The following is a 25443-nucleotide window of genomic DNA, read 5'->3' as shown; positions in this document are numbered from 1 at the left end:
CAAAGGGACAAAGTGGATTAAAATCAATAGGTAAAACTTCAACACAAAAACTACCAATCTAGATCCATTTGGTAGGGAAGTTGGTGTGAAACACATTTTAAGAATTCAAGGCACTGCCAAGTATAATTTTTGTTCCATTCAGATCATAACCAAGATCATCAGCATCTATTTGGACAATGCTGGGTAAATGTTTTAGTCCTTTATTCTACAATATAAATATTAAAGTCTACCATATTTGTTAATACAGTACTTCTTGATTCATACAACAAGTTTTTCCTGTCCTGCATCCATCTATAGACAGGTAAAATTAGTTTGCCAACTGAGAATAACACTTTATGCTTCTGATTAAAAAGTTGTGGGTCCATGAAAGTCCACAATAAATCTGTTAGCCTTCAGTGAACAGTGAGGATTTCTTTTGTTTATAAGTAATAGGTCCAAAAGATCTGTACAAAAAGTCACCAACAGAATTCTAATATTTAATAAACTAAAAGACAACATAATCTGTGACTCATAATGCTAAGACAACTTGGCCTTTAAAGGATTTTTTTCTCTTCAGATTGCAGAGCATCAACTGAAACTGTTGGTCAGTTACTACTATTAATCACAGCTGGCATTATAACAAGATAGTGTACAAGGGTGGATTAGTAGCATTGAATACTAGTTACATTTAACATTTTTTTAAAAACTACTTAAGAACTCGACAGTATTCAAAAATTGCTACATTTTCAGAATACTTTATTTAGAAAGCAAAGTACAGTATATACTCAAGTATAAGCCAAAGGGAAACCAATTTGGATCAGAGTCTCATATGGACACACTTCTGCAGCAAAATTGGAGTTTTTTCCCATTGTTCCATAGTGATCCAATCATTTTAATAAGCCCTGTGTGCAATGAGGTGTTCTGTACTTGCAATAAAATCAGAAGGTAAATAATTTTTTAAAAATCTAAGTCCCTTGATGTGGTCCTGAAGACTGCTGTGTGAAGCAAGAGCTTGAAGTCCTTTTGAACCAGAGAACCTAACCGTGAATTAAAAAACTACCGAGCCACTTATTTAGGAGGCATTCTCATGCACATTTGTTGTGAACAACAAAAGAATGAGAATGGGGCTAGAAATCAATGGAAAAGGCTATAGTAACCTTGAAGAGGTCTTCACATCCTTTTCCTCCCCTCAATTCAAAAACAAACAAAAACAGCTGTTGTTTATACAGTACATTGAAAGCAATATGCTTTAAGGAAATTGAACAAATTCCAAAAGAGACAAGAAACAAACAGTTTCATGGCACTAACATTTATAACTGTTATCAGTTCATAGTTTTAGTTTCTGGCATTCATAAATTACCCTTCCTGAAGGGATTAAATCCTGAGCTCTGTCACCACAGAGATAGATTTTTACCACAGCTATGTTTGAAAATATGTTGTGATGTATATTTGCTTTGCTTTAGAAAGTAAGATGAAACTGGCAAGCAAATACAATTATTTCACTTTGATGATAATATTCTTTATTCAATGCATTCTTATTATTTATGTTAACTTGAATGTAAATGCGCTTAACAAAAGACACAGTACACAGGTCCATGTCCAAAGCAATTTACAGTCTTAATAAAATTGTGAATGCATTGTATATATAAGTAACCATTTCCCTATTTTGGTCTGCTACATTGTTGTAGAGCCCCTTTATTTTATTAGTATTATTGTTAATAAGAGAATTGGTACAACATTTTAGTTAACTACATTCAGCTAGGACACAGTACAAGTCCTGGACAGAAGTTTGCCGTCTGTTTTGCTATATTTACACTCACTCAGTCATCTCCAGAATACCACAGTCATTGGTATAATACATATTCCTTTCTAGTGTGCTCTGAAAATATGTGGCTAACAAAAATAATTTCTAATTACTGTAGTTACTTTCCAAAATATTTAATGTTTTGCAGCCCATGAAGATGTCTGCTGCTTACGCTGCATTTAAGTTTTTCTTAACTACCAGCACAAAGATATTCTTTGTTTGCAGAAACAGGCGACAGTGGCTCGTAGCAAAGATAATAGTAAGCGTAAAGATGTTAATCTCTTTCATATGAAAGTAGACATCAAGGCAATTAACTGTCTCCAAAATATGCACATTTTTTCTCCAGCTGTCTGCCCTCCAAAGTGCATTATACCTATTGTTTTCAATTGGGTGTGTGAAAAACACTATCTTCTGCACTGGACACAACTCAAATTAACTATATTCAGAAATAATAACCGAGAGAAAAAAGTTGGATGAATAACATTTGGTCGAGAAAGGGCACATCTACACTGTAGAAAAGGCACGGGCAAACTTCGGCCCTCGAGGTGTTTTGGATTTCCACAATTCCTAACAGCCGGAGCCGGACGGCCAAAGTTTGCCAATGCCGGGTGTAGAATGAATGCAGTTTGACACCACTTTAACAGCCATGCCTTAATGCTAAGAATCCTAAGAGCTCTAGTTTGGTGAAGCCCCAGCACTCTTTGGCAGAGACAGTGAAAGACCTTGTATAACTACAATTCCCATGATTCCATGGCAGTTAAAGAGGTGTCAAACTGCATTCACTCTACAATAAATATGCACCCTATTTCATCATATGCATCTGAAGTAGTAAACTGCATTAATAGTACTACAGTGTAGATGCACTGTTATTCTATGAAATCTTATGCTATCAACTTTCTTCCTCTGGCTCTATCTACACTGCCATATAAAATCCAGATTATCTGCTTTGAACTGGATTATATAAGTCTACACTGCAAGATAATATGGGATAAACTGATAATCTGGGGTCAGATCCTGGGATATAGGTCAGTGTAGATCCAGCGTTCGTTAATACCTAAGGTGCTGCAAGATATATTCAGGGTTAGGATCATAGAAGCATAAAATCGTAGAAAAGGAAGAGACTAAAAGGGCCATTGAATAAAAGCTTCCTGCCATGCAGTGATATACAATCAAAACACTCCTGAGAGATGGTCACCACCCTCTATTTAAAAACTCCCAAAGGCGACTCCAACACTCTCCGAGGCAGTGTGTTCCATTGTCATGAAGCTCTTACTGTCAGGAAGTTCTTCCTAATGTTCAGGTAAAATCTTTTTTCCTGTAGTTTGACTACAATGCTCCATGTCCATGTAACAACTAATTTGATAAGTTTTAATAGCTTCAGAGTTGATGGAAGTACAGTCACTAGTGGATGGTGAAGCAACAGCTCCCCCTGTGGCCGGAATCGTGAAGCTGGAATGTTAAATGCCTCTGTGTGTTGTTTGTCTGATGGCATTGAATGTTTGCCATATATATGTTCATTGTAATCCGCCCTGAGTCACTTTCGCGGTGAGAAGGGCAGAATATAAATACTGTAAATAAATAAACAAAGAGAGAGGCATTGGATGGGGTCATGCAAATTCTACACCCAATGGAGAGAGTAAGAAACAATGGGATGTCTGTGGTGGAGGAAAAATAGAAAATCTAGGATGAAATTGTCCCTGTATGAAAGCCTTTACTTGGTGGTAGGCAGTATGGTGTTTGTGGAGGACATGTTTACAGTGCTCGCTATAACCTGCAATGTCATTGGAGGGAGGGCCATTGGTGTCTCCTGAGCTGTGAGAGCTAGCTATTTGTGAAAGTAGGAGCTTGTCTGCATAAGTGGACAACCCAGACACATATACATACATACATACATATTTTCACTTTTATTATGTGTATAGAAGATATATATATATGTATGTATGCACGTATAACACACATATACAAATGTTTCACATACTCTTGAATGTATTTTGTGCAATGTAATTTGCCGACTGTTGTAAGCCGCCCTGAGTCCCTCCGGGTGAGAAGGGCAGGGTAAAAATAATGTAAATAAATAAATAAATAAATAATATAAATAAGATTCTGATTTTTTTCCTTTTCGCTATAGTTGATTGTTGTGTAGTTTCCTATATAGCCGCTACATGTGGTTCATTGCAAACATCATTGTCAACAGATTTTCTTTTCTTAATTAGAAACTTATCAATTCCATGAGGGCAGCAGAGGGAGGGGAGCATTTTTCATGCGACATGCCTAGGGACTACAGGCGACACACTAGTGTGTCCTGACACATAGTTTGGAAAGCTCTGAACTAAAGTATCATGGAAGTGCTAAGTATAAAGGTAGAAGCTATACATGCACTCTGACCTAAAATCAGAGTAATTCTAGAAAGAACTACAGCCAAGATAAAGACATAAGCAAGTTCCTTCCCTATGACAGCTTGTTAGGGAGTTGGGAGCAGAAGTCACACTACAGGAAAGTGAGAGTCTATATGCTTCATAAAGTCATGCATGAACAAACAAACAGAAGGGTTGAGAAGCAAATCGATGCGACTGGCCTGATTCCTGCTCAAACCCTTAGTTCCTTGATTGCTATAGTGGGAGTAACAGAGTGGATGAGCTTTTTAGAATGAAAGAAGTAAAAAACTGGAAAACCACTGAGTCAAAGAACATTTCTCTGGGCAAACCAGCAGGCCTGGATTGGGCTCCTTGGAGAGCCAGATTAGGACCTGGCATATTAGAAGAATGATATTTCTCATCCCCTCCAGAAAATGATTTCATATGGAGTAAAAAAAGGAAGATCCATCAGAGGGTTGTTTAAATATATATATATGTAGCATGTAAGGTTCATTTAACTCAATCTTAGTGTCATTGTTTTTAAATAATTTTCTATAAGGTGTGTTTTAAATGTATTTTTCCTATAGGTTTGGAGCAATCATGATAAATCCATAGATTAAAATCCATTACATAGAATTCCCTCCATAAAGAAATAAAGCTGACCCCCTCCCTTCTCTCCTTTAAAAAACAACTGAAGATCTACTTATGCTCACTAGCATACAGAGAGGAGGAGGATTAGATAATGAGAGATCACTACTGGGCCCCTGGCCGAGAACTACCAGTATATCGTATTTGGACCTTCCTAATCCACGCCAGCCCAATTACCATCATTTGACTACACAACCAACCCACACTGTTTTGTGAACATTGGTTGGCTATTATAAATTAATGTGGATATTTGTTTAGATTTGATGTTATATAATTTCGTTCGACTACATGTAGTTTAATTTATTGATGTTAGGTTTAATTTACTGATGTTAGGCTTTAACGTGATGCTAGGTTTTAATGTTATTTTCATATGTGGGGTTTCTCTGGGATTTGTTTGTTTTACAGAGGCACTGAATGTTTGCTGTTGTATGTTGGAATCCGCCCTGAGTCCTCTCGGGGAGATAGGACAAATTACAAATAAAGGTTTATTATGATTATGATTATTATTATTATTATTACATAAACAAGAACAGCCAACATTTTACAGTGATGAATTACTAGCCACATATACTCATATATTGGAGAAGCCTTTTTTGGCTCTGTAAACTATCATGGTTATAAAAGATAAACAATCATAAATAACTAATGGAAGAATAAGACATAATATATCTAGTCTATAACTCAGTATAAACAGTCTATAATTCAAGGTGCTGTGAATCGCCCTTTAAAATGGTTAAATACACACACAACTTGGCACAAAACTTATATGTCACAATGGTGCTATGGAATTTCCTTTGTTCTTCCCCAGCTATCATGGTTGGAAAGAGAAAAATGACACTGTGAATGTAATTAATAAGGAGAACCTATTTTAATGTTATACGATATAGTTTTACTTGATGTCAAGCACAGCTTTTAAAAAAGTATTGATTACAATGACACCTATTTTAATACTGTAATGGAGAGGAGCAAACACTCTCAGAAACTATAGAGAAAATAACAATAAGATTAATATTTACAGAATACATACCATCTTGCAAAGTTTCTACATACTATCCTACATTGTGAAAGGAATGAGAAACAATAAACATTCCAGTGGAAAAAGTGGAATACAGTTAGCCCTTCACATTCACTGGGATTTGGGCCACAGGAGCCTTGTAAAAGAGATCCTGTGGCATATCATTTCCCCTACATACTCCCTTATCCCCAGCATTCTCTAACCAAGCTGGCTCAGCTTCTTGCATCACAGACACACTACGTATATATACAAGTAGTTGTAAGGTCAAGGACTTATAGACTTGTGCATGGATTTGTTTTTCTTTGGTACCTTCTGGAGCACGTTAACAGCAAGAGCCCTCCCGGTACAAAAATCCGCCTGCAACTAAAGCAAGTGGGAGCCGATCTTGGCTCCTCATCACTTATTTGGCAGCACAGTTGAATACTTTTGATTTTACTTTATTTCTCTGATATATATTTTTTTTATTTAGAGGGATTGACAGGGAGTTGGGGACCTGAGGGACAGTGGATGAGATACGTGCATGCACATTTGGTGGCCTGGAGAGTCTTTTAGCTTCCTTTTCTCCCCTTTCTCTCCTTCAGAAAATTCTTCTAAAAGAGAATAAGTATTCTTATTAATAGTAATCCCAGCAAACAAATTGAGAAGCCTAGCTCTCCTCTAGAGTAGAAAGTAGAAACAGCTTTAAGGAAGTAAAACCCCAAGCAGAAAGGAGATTGCAGCCTTGTAGGAAAGAAAAAGGATTTTTAAGGTAGTCCAGGGAGGATAGCTCCACTGAGCTCAAAGTCATTGTTCCTCCTTTCTTGAGTCTCCTTAAAATGCCTTGGAAAGCTGTGTGTGGCGTGCTACTAGTGCTGGGAGAGAAAGCATGCACACCTGCCTCCTCCAGAGTAGAACAGCTTTAAGAAGCATTAAACCCAGCCTCCTCTCTTCCTCTACAAACAGAAGGGAAATGAGCCAGAAACGTAAGAGTGGTAACTCCAATGCTTTTTTAAATCCAGGTCTTAAAGAAAGACATGGAAGGGGAGCCTGTGGGAAGTCCCCCCCATAATGGGCTCGATAGATTGTTTTCTTAACCCCGTTGCTGACACCTAGTTTCCCTGGAACGGAAGAAAGGAAAGGCTCCCAGGGGAAAGGGGAGCCTTGTCAGTTCCCCATTGCCACCAATGGGCCAAAAAGGGCTGCTTTTTTTGGATGTGGGATGAAAACACCCATTTGGCAGTGCACCCATTTTCAGGAGGTGCTGGAAAACGGATATGGGGGCTTCCGGTATCTGGCAAGCAGAAACTGATAGTGATTCACCCGGAATGCATAAGCCTAATGACTACTGCTAGACTACAAAAGCACTATCTTGCTTTTGAAAGTTGCATATTAACAGAGGCCTGACCAATAAAGGCAGTCTATTTTTCTATCAGAAAGGAAATACCTTATTTTTCAGCCTGATATCCATAAGCCCAGCTCTCACCTGATTCAAAGTTTTGTATGGAAAGAGGTATATTAGTGATCAAGGTAGCTAATAATTGAGCTGAAACTATAAACCCATTGGTCAATAACAATTAAAACAAACCAACAAACATCACCCAGGAGCACACAAATTAGTCATAAATGCTAAGGGATATCTTAATATATGTTTTTGCCTGTTAACAGAGGACATCAAAACTGGAGCTAACCTGCCCTCCTCTGGTGGGAAGTTCCAGAACCCTGAGAGTGGGCACCAAGAAACCAATCTATTAATTCCTACAAAATATGTATTTAATAATAAACCTATTCTAATGAAACCATCCTGTAGATCAGGGGTCCCCAAACTAAGGCCTGGGGGCCAGATGCGGCCCTCCAAGGTCATTGACCTGGCCCCCGCCCTCATTTTAGACTTAGGCACAACAACAACAATCCTACTTAACTTGACTATCTCATTGGCCAGAAGCAGGCCCACACTTCCCATTGAAATCCTGATAGGTTTACACAGTATGTTAGTTAAAATTGTTTTTATTTTTAAATATTGTATTGTTCTTTAATTTACTAATACAGTAGAGTCTCACTTATCCAACATAAACGGGCCGGCAGAATGTTGGATAAGCGAATATGTTGGATAATAAGGAGGCATTAAGGAAAAGCCTATTAAACATCAAATTAGGTTATGATTTTACAAATGAAGCACCAAAACATCATGTTAGACAAGAAATTTGGCAGAAAAAGTAGTTCGATACGCAGTAATGCTATGTAGTAATTACTGTATTTATGAATTTAGCACCAAAATATCACGATATATTGAAAACATTGACTACAAAAATGCGTTGGATAATCCAGAATGTTGGATAAGCGAGTGTTGGGTAAGTGAGACTCTACTGTACAGTGCAATCCTAATCATATAATATATCGTGTATACATATAATATTGATAATAATATTTTAATGAAATACCATATAATATTTGTTTATTTATAACTGTATTTCTACCCCGCCCTTCTCACCCAATAGGGGACTCAGGGCGGCTAATAATAATAATAATAATAATAATAACAATAATAATACAATATAATAATATTGTATAATAGAATAATATTAATTATATATTATATATCAAATGAAATATTACTAATAATATTATGGTATAGTGGTATAGTATAATATAGTAATATATAATGCTAATATTGTGATATGCTAATAATATAATATATTGTATGTACATATAACTTGTAAGCCGCTCTGAGTCCCCTTCAGGGTGAGAGAGGGTGGGGTATCAATGTAAACAAATAAATAAATAAATAAATAAATGTTGTTGGGTTGTGTTTTTTTTTTGCACTACAAATAAGACATGTCCAGTGTGCATAGGAATTTGTATTTTTTTAATGATAATTCGGCCCCTTGTCACGACCCAGGCTACAGAGCACCAATAACCATACGCAGAGGCCAGATTCTATCTAATATCTTTATTAAGGAAATATATAAGATTAATAAAAACAAATGTAATAGTTAGTTCAGAAGCGGACCTTTCAGGAAAGGTCAAAATTAGTCCAAAAAAGCAATGTCCAATATGAAATATTATGGTCCAAAGTTGTAATCCAATAACCGAACACTCACTTTGCCAGGCAAAGTGAGGGGAATAGACCAGGTCCTTTAGTCCATAACTTGAAATAACTTGATACTTGAAACAAGGCTTAAACGTGGAACAAGGTAGCTAGGAACAAGAACAAGGTCCGTGGAATAACTTGGTAAAATCCGTGGAACAAGGCAAGGATTGGTCCTGGGCAACAAGGCAAAGTCCGTAGGTAAACAAGGCTGGGAAGCAAGGCGAAGGCTGGAAAGCAGGGCAAGGCTTGAGCAGGAGCGAGGCTTGAATCGGAGCGCGCTGTCCAGACACAACTCGCTCCGTAGGCTGACGAATTGACTCCGCGAAGTTACTACGCGGGTAAAACACCTATATAGAGTCTAACTTTCCCACCGAAGCAGTTCTCTGGGAACCAGAAACGAAAGCTAAACTCTGGGACCAGATGTTAGACTCCTTAAAGATTCTCACGAGAAGCAGTCTTAATTGGCTACATTCTTAGCTGCAATTCTCGCACTCCTGCGCGAAGCTGATTCCAAACTTCTCTGTTGTTTACAAAACTCCCGGCGCAAGAACACGGGAGAAGTAGGCTCTGGGCTTGTTTGACATACTTCTGGGAGACAACTTTCTTGCAGGTGCAAGGTTCCCAGATCTGCCTGGGAAAGATCTGGCTGAGAGGAATCCAGTTCTGACTGGGAAGGTAAAAAACCCAAGTTTTCTTCTTCATCAGGAATTACAATGTCCTGAGCAGGACTACAAGGCCCATGGGTCATCACACTATCCCCCTCCTCAAGGCCCCTCCCAAACTGGGGCCCTCTCCCCGAGGCGCGAGGTCGCGGCTTGGCGGGATAGGTCTGATGAAAGCGGCGGGTTAGATCAGGAGCATGGACTGTGGAGGCGTCTTCCCAAGAGCGTTCCTCAGGGCCAAAACCCACCCAGTCAATGAGATATTGTAGGCGGCGGCGATGAAAGCGAGAATCCAAAATGTCCTCAACCTCGAACTCCTCCTCCCCATTCATCAAAACAGGAGGGGGGGCCGGTTGGTCTGTATCAGGACGCACACCATCCGCCGGAAGGAGCAGGGAACGGTGAAACACTGGGTGAATGCGCATTGAACGCGGAAGTTGGAGTTTGAAAGTCACGGGGTTTAATTGCGCCACCACTGGATAGGGGCCAATGAAACGGGCATCTAACTTCCGGCAAGGGCGGTGGGAGGGCAGAAAGCGAGTGGACAGAAAAACCCGATCTCCTACCTTGATTTCGGGGCCCGGCTGGCGGTGTTTGTCAGCGTGGCGTTTATAGTCCTCCTTGGCTTGGTCCAGTTGCTGGAGCAAAAGTTGTTGCACCGCTGTGAGTTCCTGCAGCCAATCCTCTGCTGCGGGAACTTCTGAAGTTTCAATGACAGGGGAAAAGAAACGTGGATGGAAGCCGTAGTTTGCAAAGAACGGCGTTTCTTTTGTAGAAGCTTGAACTCCATTGTTGTAGGCAAACTCTGACAGTGGTAACAGAGAAGCCCAATTGTCCTGTTGGTAGTTTACATAACAGCGAAGATACTGCTCTAAAGTGGCATTGGTGCGCTCCGTTTGCCCATCTGTTTGGGGATGATGAGCTGAAGATAAGCGAGAGTCTATGCCCAATAGTTTTTGTAGTGCCTTCCAAAAACGAGAGGTGAATTGAGATCCACGGTCAGTGACTAAACTCTTGGGCAATCCATGTAGTCTGAAAACATGTTGAAGGAATAGATCCGCAGTCTCTTTGGCCGTGGGGAGGCCTTCGCAGGGAATGAAATGGGCTAACTTGGTGAAAAGGTCCACCACCACTAAGATCGTGGTGAATCCACAGGAAGGTGGTAGGTCAGTGATGAAATCCGCAGAAATTATTTCCCATGGGCGAGATGGGGTAGGAAGGGGGTGTAAAAGCCCTGAGGGCTTCTCCCTTCTTATCTTGGAGCGCTGACATACTGGGCAGGTGTTGACATATTTTTCCACATCCTTGCGGATCTTGGGCCACCAAAAATCCCTTAGGATCAGATGCATGGTTTTAAATAGTCCGAAGTGTCCTGCTGGTTTGCAGTCATGACACAGACGAAGCGCTTTTTCCCTGCCCGGTCCGGGTGGGATATAAACATGATTTCTATAGCACAGCAGCCCATCTTTAAGCGAAAAGGGAAAATGCAGACCTTGGCGAAGTTGGTCCTGCGCCCAGGCATCTGCTTGCTGACTAGCCCTGATTTCTTGAGCACAGATGGGTCCTGGAGTAGAGGAAGTTGAACCAATGGAAATGGATTTGGTGTTCCCCACTGTGAGCGTGGCAAAGTTCTCGGGTTGTAATAGTTGGGATTCAAAGGTCTCCTTACGTCCTGCAGCGTATTCCGGTTTACGTGACAGGGCGTCTGCTTGCTTGGTCTGGGCTGGGGTCACGTAATGAATCTGGAAGTTGAAACGTTCGAAGAATAAAGCCCAACGTTGCTGCCTCTGATTCAGTTTGCGGGCAGTTCTTAGATGTTCTAGATTACGATGATCAGTGTGGACTTCAATGGGAAATTTGGCCCCTTCTAGCCAATGTCTCCAAGTTTCAAAGGCTGCCTTTATGGCCAGTAGTTCTTTTTCCCAAATGGTGTAATTCCTCTCTGGTGTGGTTAGTTGACGAGAGTAAAAGGCACAGGGATGGAGGTGATCTCCCACCGGTTGTAGGAGTACAGCCCCAATTGCCACATCAGAGGCGTCCGCTTGCACAACAAAAGGGGTTCCAGGATTTGGGTGCTGTAGAATTGGCTGGGACGTGAATAGTTTCTTTAGTTGCTGGAACCCTTTCTCTGCTTGATCAGTCCAGCGGAAAGACTGTTTTCCACGGATGCAGCTAGTGATGGGGTCAGACCAGCGGGCAAAATCTGGAATGAACTTGCGGTAATAGTTCGCGAACCCCAAGAAACGCTGCACCTCTTTCTTGTTAGTTGGCGCCCGCCATTCCAATACTGCTGAAACCTTGGCTGGATCCATGGAAAGCCCTAGAGGCGAGATGCGGTAACCAAGGAAATCTACCTCTTGTAGATCAAAAGCGCATTTTTCCAGCTTGGCATAAAGTCCATGATCCCGCAATCGTTGTAACACCATTTTGACGTGGTTCTCATGTTCTGATTGTGATCTAGAAAACACCAAAAAATCGTCCAGGTAGATTATCAAGAACCTGTCTAGATAGTCCTGAAAAATGTCATTGACAAAATGCTGGAACGTTGCGGGAGCTCCGCATAATCCGAAATTCATAACTCGGGACTCGAATAATCCGAATTTGGTCTGGAAGGCGGTCTTCCACTCGTCCCCTTCTCTGATGCGAACTAAGTTGTAAGCCCCCCGAAGATCCAGTTTGGTGTAAACCTTGGCTCCTCGAAGCCGATCCAGTAGATCCGAGATTAAGGGCAGGGGATAGCTGTTCCGCTTGGTGATATTGTTCAATGCTCTGTAGTCCACCACCAAGCGTAGTTCCCCTGACTTCTTTTTCACAAACATCACTGGGGAGGCGGCTGGGGATTGAGAGGGTCTAATGAATCCCTTACGAAGGTTTGTCTCTATAAATTCCCTGAGAGCTTCTTGCTCTGGTTCAGTCAGAGAGTATAGATGCCCTCGCGGGATCGGGGCCCCCTCCACCAGGTCAATGGCACAGTCATAAGGTCTATGTGGGGGTAATTTCTCGGCTTCTTTTTCATTGAATACATCCCAATACTCGGAGTACTTCTTGGGCAGGGTGATGATGGGCTCGGTGTCTGTGGCATGGCAGACCTTGGCTACAAGGCAATGGTTTTGGCAGTACTGTGAAGCAAACTGCAGTTCTCTGTTGGACCAGGAGATGTTAGGGTCGTGGAGAGTCAGCCATGGAATTCCCAAAATCACAGGGAAATGGGGAACCTCGGTAACAAAGAAGGAAATCTCTTCCATATGTTCCCTTATCCACATCCTGTTGGGTTCCGACCACTGACTTACGGGACCCGTCTTGAGGGGGCGGCCGTCTATGGCTTGCACCACACGGGCATTCTTGAAATCATGGTATTGTAATCCCAGAGAGTCGGCATACTCTCTATCAATGAAATTGTTGGTGGCTCCAGAGTCTATCATGGCGTGGATCATGACGGGTCCCCTTTTTGCTGACCATAAGGTGACCACGAGAAGGAACAGGACCCCAGTAGGCGGCTCTTGAATGGATTTTTTGACCGGGTTGGCGAGCCTCTCTACGCCCGGTCGTTGGCTTCCCCCGCCGGCTGTGTGCCAGTCGGCTCAGACGCCTTCGTCTCCGTGGAGGACGCCGCCGCAAGACGGGCGGCAGGCTTCCCTTTGGCTGGGCACTCTCTGGCGAAGTGGCCCCCGTTCCCGCAGTACCAACAGAGGTTTAAGCGTTGACGACGGGCCTTCTCGGCGGCATCTAGTCTGGGACGCACGTTGCCCAACTGCATCGGCACCTCCTCGCTTCCTCTGGGGTATGGGGTTGGTGGTGGGGGTCTCCACACTGGACGTGGCTGAACGCTGGCGGGAGCGGGGGGTTTTGCCCCGGCTCTACCGCTCTGGCCTCGAACCCACTGTTTCCTGTTGGCAATCATGACTTCAGCCCGTAAACATTGATCAATGAGTGCCTCGAGGGTCTGGGGAGGATCCACCTTGGAGATTTCTTCCAGCATTTCAATGTTGAGACCCTCCCGGAATTGTCCTCTGAGGGCTACATCGTTCCAGCCGGTGTTGTGGGCCAGCACTCGGAACTCGGCTATATACTGAGACATAGGTCTGTCTCCTTGGAAAAGGCGACGGAGTTTGTGACCGGCTGCCTCCAAATTGTCCTCGATTCCCCAAGTCTCCTTGAGGTGGTCCAAGAAGTGTTGCGCTGATCTTAGGTGTGGAGAGGCTTGGTCGAACAGTGCCGTCGCCCAGTTGGCCGCTGGCCCGTCTAGAAGACTGTAAACCCACGCCACTTTGATGTCTTCTTGGGGAAACTCGGCAGCACGGGCCTCTAGATAAGCTTGACATTGGCGACGGAAAACATGAACCTTGGAAGCTTCTCCAGTAAACTTGGTTGGCAACGCCATGGCCGGGAGGCGGATTCCGCGCTCCCGCAAACCCTTTATTTCTCCATCCTGGGCGTTGAGTCTGTCGCGGATGCGATCCACTTCGTCCTTGCTGATGGTGTAGCTCAGTGGCTGCCCACCGGGCACGGTTCCGGTAGACATTCTGGCCGAGGTTAATTGGTGCTTAGGGTGGCGGAGTCAAACTGTCACGACCCAGGCTACAGAGCACCAATAACCATACGCAGAGGCCAGATTCTATCTAATATCTTTATTAAGGAAATATATAAGATTAATAAAAACAAATGTAATAGTTAGTTCAGAAGCGGACCTTTCAGGAAAGGTCAAAATTAGTCCAAAAAAGCAATGTCCAATATGAAATATTATGGTCCAAAGTTGTAATCCAATAACCGAACACTCACTTTGCCAGGCAAAGTGAGGGGAATAGACCAGGTCCTTTAGTCCATAACTTGAAATAACTTGATACTTGAAACAAGGCTTAAACGTGGAACAAGGTAGCTAGGAACAAGAACAAGGTCCGTGGAATAACTTGGTAAAATCCGTGGAACAAGGCAAGGATTGGTCCTGGGCAACAAGGCAAAGTCCGTAGGTAAACAAGGCTGGGAAGCAAGGCGAAGGCTGGAAAGCAGGGCAAGGCTTGAGCAGGAGCGAGGCTTGAATCGGAGCGCGCTGTCCAGACACAACTCGCTCCGTAGGCTGACGAATTGACTCCGCGAAGTTACTACGCGGGTAAAACACCTATATAGAGTCTAACTTTCCCACCGAAGCAGTTCTCTGGGAACCAGAAACGAAAGCTAAACTCTGGGACCAGATGTTAGACTCCTTAAAGATTCTCACGAGAAGCAGTCTTAATTGGCTACATTCTTAGCTGCAATTCTCGCACTCCTGCGCGAAGCTGATTCCAAACTTCTCTGTTGTTTACAAAACTCCCGGCGCAAGAACACGGGAGAAGTAGGCTCTGGGCTTGTTTGACATACTTCTGGGAGACAACTTTCTTGCAGGTGCAAGGTTCCCAGATCTGCCTGGGAAAGATCTGGCTGAGAGGAATCCAGTTCTGACTGGGAAGGTAAAAAACCCAAGTTTTCTTCTTCATCAGGAATTACAATGTCCTGAGCAGGACTACAAGGCCCATGGGTCATCACACCCCTCAACATTCTGAGGGGCCATGAACCGGCCCTCCACTTAAAAAGTTTGAGGACCCCTGCTGTAGATTAAGAACAGTATAGTATATGCCAAGTTTATAACATACTGCTCTAACTGTCCTGATTTTGCAGAGACAGTCCTGATTCATTTCCATTTTTCCCTGCTTTTCCCTCTGCTTTTAAGATTATCCCAGTTTCTCTCTCCTCCTCTCATGTTCCTCTATTGTCAGCTTATTGCAATTGCTGCAAACTGAGTTCAAAGCCCAAAAAATAGCTTGTATTTAATTTGCTCAGTGAATGACGGGTTGGAATCTTGCCCTTCCCTGTAAGGTCAGGCAAAAGTAAACTGAAGCAGCCTCTCCCAGCTTGTGTGTTCTTTCTTCTTAATAATCTTTGCCAGTTTGATCAGACATGTCCCAATTTTCATCTGTAAAATGTTCACAGAGTATGCTATAACATTAGATTCTAAGTAACTGTTGAAAAACCTAAACAGATGTTTTCCTCTGCAGCATTCTTAGGGGGTAATTACCCATACGCAACCACTAGTAAGAGATGTAATTCATATGGACTTCCCCGTCATAAAAATGCTTTTCAGATGGAATCTCCTTCCCAGGCATCCTCTTCTGACACCATCCCAGTGTTTTTTCTGGCAGGAGACAACCCTCTTTTTTTGTTTATGCAGGACTTTCAAAGTAAAGCAGCTAGTTGGTTTTAATTTGGTGAATTTTATTTCTTTATTGCTCTGCTGCATATCTGATTTAAATTGTATGTTTTTATTTTATGATTTCACTTGCCTCTCTAAGGGCTGAAGAGCAGCATATGATTTTTTTAAAGAAATGAATATAAAATAAACAAGGACTCCCATTGCTTAGCAATGCCTATGACTAATACTAAACCAAGCATAGCTCTCAACCTGAAATCTCCACCCACTGTAGAAGGGAAAGGACATGGCTAACATTGAAATTTTGTGAAGAGATAACAAGTGAAAAGCATGAAAGATGCAAAAGGAGAAGTTCGCACTACGAGCTTTGATTATGATACCTGCATTATTCTTATTCTTCCAGTCTTCTTTTTATATCTCTGGATAATAAATTATCTCCCTAGGGTGCTACCCTTTCATTAAAGTTAATTAGTTCCAACTACCACTGAGTTATAGATAGAACAATCTTATTTTCGCCTCTGCAGTTTAGTCTTTAAAAATTGGGAGGGGGAATAGATCTCTGGTTACATTTCAGCTTCTGTATTTAAAGCTGCTTTCTAAAAAGTCTGGAGTAGATGTTAGTACTTGTGTCCTCAGTTTAAAAAAGGAAACTTCCCATCTGCCTCTAATTTCTGGCAGCTACACACTGGATTACTATCTGGAATTCTGGGCATTTGATTTTGCTTTTGGTACACTTGTTCCATCTAAACTCATTTCTTCTTCTTCTATTTATTATATTAACTAGCTTTGCCCAGCAACGCATTGCTGTGGCTTATGGGAATCATTTGTTGGCCAGGTGGAATAGCAGTGAATAGCCTTGCAGCCTCAAAGCCTGGCCGTTTTCCAGAGTAGCTGGAGTAGCACCATCAATCAAAGAGCTGCTTTGAAGCCTGGCTACTTCCTTTGTAGGGGAATCATTGTTTGGCCAGATTGAATTGCACTGAATAGTCTTGCCGCTTAAAAGCCTGGCTGCTTTCTACATAGGCTAGGCCAGGTTGAATGGAATGGAGTAGCCTCGTGGCTTCAAAGCCTGGGGATTCTTCACCTAGCGGAAATCTTGGTTGGCCAGGTTGAAAAGGACTCTGCCTGTACCTTGGGCGCCATTTTGGCTAAGGGAGTTGCTAGGATACGAAGGGGGCAGGGCCTAAAATCAGTGGGGGGAGGGCTAAAGGCAGCAGAGCCTACCTTTCTAACTGACAGTTGGGGGAGAAAGGCTCTTCCTCATCTTCTGTAATTTGGACTATTTTTCTAGGGTTTTTTTTATTGAAAGACATATTTTGGATGACTATGTCTTTTGTGGCCAAATTTGGTGTGATTTGGTTCAGTGGTTTTGTTGTTTACTCCATAGTAAAATGAACATTACATTTTGGTAATAAAGGCGCCCATGCAGCCATGCTGGAAACACAACCAGGAGGTGTCTATGGATAATATATGGAACAAGAACATCTCTCCATGGCCAGAGTTGAGCACCACGTCGAGAAAGCTGGAGATGAAAGGGGAAGCCTTTACCTTTTTTCTGTGTATTTGTATGTAATTGTTATTCCACTCTGTTAAAGGCACTGAATGTTTGCCTATCTGTTTATATTGTTATCCGCTCTCAGTCCCCTTGAGGATAGAGAGAGGAATATAAATAAAGTGTATTATTTTTATTATTTACTGCTGATTAGGAGACTGACCACAGGACAGATCATTTGGCCATGTCATAGACTCAATTCAATGTATGCGATTCTGACAGCCCTTATCCCACATGGTTTTGTATTTTTGAAATAGAATATCCTGGTTCCTGAGTCCAGAAGACAATCTCACACCGTCTTCTCGCCTCTCCCTTTTTAAAAAAACTGTTTATGACATTTGACTATGAAATTGTGATGGGCACACACAGGAAACCTCATGTCGAGAGATGGTCTCAGTCACTTTTCATTGCCTCAGTGGCCTAGAACTGTTTTAGAATTGGGGGTGGGGTGTGTGGAATAAGGTCCTTATTCTGACACAGACTTTAAAAAATATTTTTCTTTTAAGATTTTAAGTATTTTTTGAGGAACCCCTTTCGTGGAACTCTAGGGTTCCACAGAACACAGTTTGGAGTACTGCTGCTATGTACACTCAGTGGTGGTACAATGGATTAAACCCTTGTGTTGCTGAATCTGCTGACCTGAAGGTCAGTAGTTCGAATCCACAAGATGGGGATGAGTTCCCATCCGTCAGCCCTAGCTCCTTGCCAACCTAGTAATTCAAAAACATGCAAATGAGAGTAGATAAATAGATACTGCATCTGCAGGAAAAGGCAAAGAGACACTCTAAGCAATCTTGCCAGCCACAAGACCAAGAGGTAAAATTGCAGGCTCCTTGGCTTGAAAATGGAGGAGCCTTGGCTCAAAAATGGGGAAAGAGTACCTCCCAGCGCCAAATATGAGCACAGTCTCCAAAGCCGGAAATGAAAGGAGAAGCACTTTGTTTGTGTTTGTTTGTATATGATTACAAAGACATTGAATATGTTTGCCTAAGTATATAAATGCTGTAATCCAATCTGGGTCCCCTAGGGGAGAAGAGCAAAAGATAAATAAAGTGTATTGTTGTTGTTGTTGTTGTTTGTTTGTTTATTTTTATTTATTTATTTACATCACTTTTACCCCGCCTTTCTCCCTGAGCGGACTCAAAGCAGCTTACAATAAATAGGCAAAAATTCAATGCCTAAAAACAATGTAAAAACAACAATTCATATAAAACAATCTACAAAATGTTGTTGTTGTTGTTGTTGTTGTTGTTGTTATTATTATTATTATTATTATTGACACAATAATAATAATAATAATAAAACTTTATTTATACCCCGCCACCATCTCCCCAATGGGGACTCGGGGCGGCTAACATGGGGCCATGCCCAGAGCAATACAACATAATAAAATATAAGAACAACATATCATAACACCATTTAAAATACAATAAATAATAATAAACAGAACATCAAGAAATCAAAAAAGAAAAAAAACCCAATAAATCAAGGGCAGGCCGCTTGAACACAAAGATAAAACCCGGAGTGAGAGGGACAGAGAAGTACTCCACTATGGGCAGGGACAGTTGGAAGGGGTAATCTAGAGGATAGAAGTTCGGAGGGGAGTAATACGGAGATATATGACAGAAATTACTCACCGAAAGCACAATGGAAGAGCCATGTTTTTAATTCTCTCCTAAAAGCTAACAGAGTGGGAGCTTGCCTTATTTCAGTAGGAAGTGAGTTCCACAATCGGGGGGCCACAGCAGAGAAGGCCCTCTCCCTTGTACTTACAAGGCGAGCCTGGGATATAGGCAATGGTGATAACAGGGCCTCTCCGGATGATCGCAAGGAACGGGCAGGTTTATGGAAGGAGATACGATCACGGAGGTAGGTGGGTCCCAAACCGTTCAGGGCTTTATAGATGATGGTCTGCACCTTGAATTGGGACCGGAAGATGAACGGCAGCCAGTGGAGCTCCTTAAACAAGGGAGTGGATCTCTCCCGGTAATTTGCCCCCGTTATTAATCTGGCTGCCGAGCGTTGGACCAGTTGTAATTTCCGGGCCGTCTTCAAGGGAAGCCCCACGTAGAGTGCATTACAGTAGTCCAGTCTGGAGGTAACTAGGGCATGGACCACCGTGGTCAAATCAGACTTCACGAGGTATGGTCGCAGTTGGCGCACAAGTTTGAGTTGTGCGAAAGCCCTCCCGGCCACCGCCGACACCTGAGCCTCAAGCGTCAACGCTGAATCCAGGAGGACCCCCAAACTGCGGACCTGTGATTTCAGGGGGAGTGCAACCCCGTCCAGCACAGGTTGCCACCCAATACCCCGATCAGATGGGCGACTGACCAGGAGGGCCTCTGTCTTGTCAGGATTGATCCTCAGCTTGTTCCTCCTCATCCAGTCCGCCACAGCGGCCAGGCACTGGTTCAGCATCCGAGGGGCTTCCTTGGATTCAGATGGAAAGGAGTAGTGGATTTGCGTGTCATCTGCGTAGAGATGGCAACGCCCTCCAAAACTCCGGATGACCTCTCCCAGCGGTTTCATGTAGATGTTAAATAGCATGGGGGATAAAATAGACCCCTGCGGAACCCCACAGGTCAATGGCCAGGGGTCCGAGCAGGTGTCCCCCAGCTTCACCATCTGGGAACGACCCTCCAGGAAGGACTGGAGCCACAGCAGAACCGTGCCCCCGAGCCCCATCCCGGAGAGCCTCCCCAGAAGGATACCATGGTCGATGGTATCGAAAGCCGCTGAGATGTCCAAGAGAACCAGCAGGGTCACACTCCCCCTGTCCAGCTCCCTGCGGAGGTCATCCACCAAGGCGACCAAAGCCGTCTCGGTACTGTGCCCAGGCCTGAAGCCAGACTGCGAGCGGTCCAGAAAATCAGTGTCATCGAGGAACTCCTGGAGCTGCGTGGCAACCACCCGCTCCAGAACCTTGCCCAAAAATGGAAGGTTGGAGATTGGTCTGTAATTGTCACAAACCAATGGGTCTAGCGAGGTCTTTTTTAGCAGCGGTTTTACCACCGCTTGCTTAAAACAGGATGGAAATGACCCCTGACCCAAGGAGGCATTTATTATGGCCACAAACCACTCCAACAGCCCATCTTTGGCCAGTTTAACCAACCAAGAGGGACAAGGATCCAGAGCACAAGTGGTCGCCCTCACAGACCCAAGAATCCCCTCCACGTCATCAGGAAGAACAAGCCGGAAAGAATCCCATAAGATGGAACCGACAGGTGCCTCGGTTACCTCCGCTGAAACCACAGTCAAGCTGGAGTCCAACTCATGACGTATCTGAGCAACTTTGCCTGCGAAATGGTGTGCGAAATCGCTACACCGAGTTGCCAAGTCATCGGGAAGCTCCTGGGCCTCAGGAGGCCGCAGGAGCTCCCCAACAACTCGGAACAACTCCGATGGCCTATTGGCTGCAGACGCTATGCGGGCAGTCGTGAAAGCTTTCCTGGCTGCTCGCAGAGCCACGGAGTAAGCCTTAATAGCGGTTTTAGCCCGTGCTTGGTCAGACACATCCTGAGATTTTCTCCAGATGCACTCTAGTCCCCTCCTCGTACGCTTCATCACAGCCAGCTCCTCAGTGAACCAAGGGGTCGACGTGACTCTACGCAGCGAAAGGGGACGTTCGGGAGCGATCGTGTCAAGTGCCCTTGCCAACTCGCTGTTATAACGATCAGCCAGGACATCAACAGGATCGCCAGTCTCCAGAACAGGAAGATCCCCAAGAGACCTCAGAAGTCCATCCGGATCCATCAGTCTCCTGGGGCGGACCATCTTAATGGGTCCACCACCCCTGCGGAGGTTAGAAGCCACGGCGAAACTTAAACAGATCAGATGATGGTCAGACCATGACAATGGAAGAATATTTTGCTCTTCCACTCTGACTGTCCCACTGTCCACAATAAAAACCAGGTCCAACGTGTGTCCCGCCTGATGTGTGGGCCCAGATATAACTTGAGTCAGCCCCATGGTCGTCATGGCAACCATGAAATCCTGAGCTGCACCTGTTAATGTGGTCTCGGCATGGATGTTAAAGTCTCCCAAAACTATGAGTTGTTGGGAGACCAAGGCCGCATTAGAGACCACTTCTGCTAGCTCACACAGGGAGACTGCTGGGTCGCGGGGTGGACGGTACACCAACAGAATCCCCAAGCTGTCTCGGGCTCCCACCTTCAGCAGGACACATTCAAACCCCATAGATTGTGGAACGGTGCATCTGATCAGGGCGATAGACTGCCGGAAGATCACCGCAACTCCACCTCCCCGCCCCTCCACCCTGGCCTGCTGATGGACCCCGAAACCCGGTGGACACAAGGTACATATAGCCACACCTTTAGATATGATTCACCATTTTTTTGCACACAACAAGCTCACTTTCCCTGTCCCTTCTCAACATATCTGATAGACATCTGTTATTTGAATGTGTGAAATTGTATATGGACATTCGACCTTTTCAGTATATTCCCTGTTCCTTAAAATGAATCCATTAGCATACAGGTGGGGTGGAGAACCTATGGGACAAAAGCTGGAGAAAGTCCATGGCTCTATCACAACCACCCCACAGGTCTTCCCAGATCTTTTCTAAGATTCCTGCAAGTTAGAAACCCATCTATAATATCCAAACTTTCTGAAGATATTCAAGGATGGTGGAATACACAAAGACTCTGTCCATTCAAGCTTCAGGGTTACATGGTGGTAGGAAAAGGAGAGCCAGATAGTGTAATTAAAAAAACAGAGAAAAAGAAAACTTTTTTTTTTTTGCATGGGTAGGATGCAGCCAAACCACGCACAATGCTGCTTCAACCCAGCTCAGCCCTATCCAGTATGTTGGAGCATAAATCACCCAGCCAATGTTCTGAATCAAGAATGTGAGCAAGAACTGGAAGGAGTTAATATAGTCATAGTCATGCATTATTACCTCTCTCTATATACCTTCACTCATCACTGCTTAAAGCAAACCTCTAGTCCTGAAGGCAGTAATAGAAATAGAAAGGAGGAAAAAGAACAGAAGAAGAAGCGCTAGAAGCTCTAACTGCTTCTGGCTCTTCTCATCAGTTTTGGTCCTTAGCTGACTTGTTCTGTGAGTCACTATACTTTATAGAAAAAATGATCTCCTGCCATTACTAATACAGTAAGGCCATGCATAAGCCCAACATGGCAAGGAATCAAATATGTGCAAGAAGCAAATATGCTGGACAATAAACTTATGCTTCTATCTTTGGAGCACTGTTTCATTACATTGAAAAATGCGCTTTTTTCTTGCATCTTAGGAAAATGGTTAAACCGCTGAGCTGCTAAACTTGCTGACTGACAGGTTGGCGGTTCGAATTCGGGGAGCAGAGTAAGCTCCCACTGTTAGCCCCAGTTTCTGCCAACCTAGCAGTTCAAAAACATGCAAACGCGAGTAGATCAATAGGTACCGTTCCAGCGGGAAGGTAACAGCGCTCCATGCAGTCATGATGGCCACATGACCTTGGAGGTATCTATGGATAATGCCGGCTCTTCGGCTTAGAAATGGAGATGCGCATCAACCCCCAGAGTTGGGCATGACTAGATGTAATGTCAGGGGGAAACCTTTACCTTTACTAAGAAAATGCTTCTTTCCTTCTCATTTACCACCTCAACTTCCAAATTAATATTAGACATATTCTGAGCAATCCCAGGAAAATCTGAGAAAACCTCTTTTTTCCCTACAAACATATAATTCATCAAAATTTCAAGACATGCTTTACATTCACAGGGCAAAAAAGTAGACTTAAGTAAATGCCTAGGAGTTAAGAATGGAAGTGCTGACTGCACCCAAATCATACTGCTTGAAATGCTCATATAGAACTTGATATATACTGTGATGTCCTTCTATGCCGGATGCTTGTGTACAAACAGATATCTTCCTAGAGAATGACAGAATAAATAAGGAGTAAAACTAATCAAACTAATCAAAAGTTATTCTGCAGAAATATTGAAGAAGAAACCTACAGAACCTATCTCATTACTAACTTGGGGACTGCCTGTAGTAATCGCTCTCTCGGTAATTTGCAGTCTGTTCTTGTAGGACTTTGTTACAAGGAACTATGAGATTTCAATTGGAAATGAGGATAAGAATAGAGTTGGACATCACCTCTATTCTCATTGCTAAAGACGTTCAATCATACCATTATTACATTCCACAAGACTTATTTATGGATTCTACACACTTTATAATATTTTCTTCACAATACTCTGTTTCCACACATAAGCAGAGCAATTGGAAAGCATGACCATGAACAATCTGATTTACACTTCGTAAACTCTGTTTATGATTCTGGAAATCCTCCATCAGCTGCCAATTTCTGTCAGAGCAATGTAGTTTGTCTCAGACAGTTGTAGGAACCAAAACTGCTCAGAAGAATATCCAATGATCATTAATTAACATTCAGTTGCAACTTCTCTAGAGGAAGAGTGCCTCTCTGTCATAGGCCTGTAAAACTTTCCTAACATTACAGCCTCAGTTGCCTCTGAAAAAGCATAGCTCTCCTCATTATTCATCCAATACACTATTCTGTACAAATGAAAAAAAAAAATTGAGGTTTCACTTGTGCTCCGTAGTTTATGGCCCCATGTACACTGTCATATAATATGGCAGTATAGATTGGGCCTATATTGTTAACTGAGACCACCACACACAAATCCACCAGATTTGGGGGAAATTCATTAACCGATTTATGTGCAATTCCAAAACAAACACTAATGTGACTTTATGTATTCAGAACTTCAGAGAAGATCATTTTTTACACTCAGCTTACAAAATCTATCAAATGTAGTAACAAATGCTCAAGAGTGAGAAAAATAAATTTTAATTATATGAATGAAGCAGAAATGTAATAGAACTCTAAGAAAGTTGGAGTTTTTGTTTCTTCAGTGTCAATGTCCAAACCTGATCTGTGTTTCTTTTTTATTCTCATTTTAGAAAGAAAGCAAATTATTTCAGTTTTACTTCCATGGTGTTTGGTGTTGTATGTGCTGGGAATGGTCTGCAATTAGGCCAGGTTTTCTCTAGTCTAGTTCTGGCCTCTAAATGTTAGTTGAGGAATATATTAGTTGACGAGCCGCTTTGAGTCTCCTTTGAGGGAGAAAAAGCAGGATATAAATACTACTACTACTACTACTACTACTAATAATAATAATAATAATAATAATAATATCAGCAACACTATGTAACAAAATTTGGAAAAAACTGTTCCTTATTTGAAAGTGTTATTTAATTGTGCACTACTTACTTTGAAAGTAACTGTTATACTCCAAAAACTTTTGTGGTTGCCACAAACTATGTTGAATTGTTGAGACTCGATGAGCGATATTCATTGAAAAACTATAGCAAAACGTGCTGTAGGATGTCCCCCAAAGACAAAGTTTTTGCAGTTTAATAAACCTTTTTCCATGTTTTTATGATAGAATCAATAAGGAAATGACATTTATAACCCAGGAACAAAACCTGTGTTAAATAATGTAGTAGTAGTAGTAGCAGCAGCAGCAGAAGCAGTAGTAATAAAAGTCTACCTGAACACTACAATTTAATTCATTTCTGGAAAGTATAGCCAATTTCTGTGGGCCATGCATGGAAGACTGAAATCATTGAATTCTACACTACAGGTACTGTATTACAAAGGGGAGAATCCAAAATCAGGTTACTCTATGACAAGGATCCTCAAACTTTTTAAGCAGAGGGCCGGTCCATGGTCCCTCAGAGTGTTGGGGGAGGACGGGGCGGACTATAGTTTGAAAAAAATACAAATTCCTATGCACACTGCGCATATCTTATTTGTAGTGCAAAACAAATATGAAAGAACAATACAATATTTAAAAATAAGAACAATTTTAACCAACATAAACCTACTAGGATTTCAATGGGAAGTGTAGGCCTGCTTCTTGCAGATGAGATAGTCAAGTTACTTAGGATGGTTGTTGTTGTTGTGTGCCTTCAAGTCATTTCAGACTTAGGGCAAGCCTAAGTCTAAAACTGAGGGCGGGGGCCAGATAAATGACCTGGAGGGCCGCATTCGGCCCGTGGGCCTTAATTTGGGGACCCCTGCTCAATGATGAATGACTTTATATATAATGAATATAAATCTAGAAATCTGAGTCAAAAATATACTCCAAAAACCTAGGGTAACTTATCCATGGATCAGTGAAAGTACCACATCT

The 25443-nt window shown here is 42.7% G+C and overlaps 1 protein-coding gene across 5 annotated transcripts in view; it reads right to left on the bottom strand.

The window, feature by feature from the left end:
- Positions 1-25443, bottom strand: part of plce1 (phospholipase C epsilon 1) — a 245765-nt gene that overhangs the window by 126461 nt on the left and 93861 nt on the right. The gene's annotated exons all lie outside the window — the stretch shown is intronic.

The sequence above is a fragment of the Anolis carolinensis genome, chromosome 3 (genome assembly GCF_035594765.1).
Source record: "Anolis carolinensis isolate JA03-04 chromosome 3, rAnoCar3.1.pri, whole genome shotgun sequence".
NCBI classification, from domain to species: domain Eukaryota; kingdom Metazoa; phylum Chordata; class Lepidosauria; order Squamata; family Dactyloidae; genus Anolis; species Anolis carolinensis.
The sequence above is the reverse complement of the archived record's forward strand: the minus strand, read 5'-3'. Positions and strand labels throughout refer to the sequence as shown.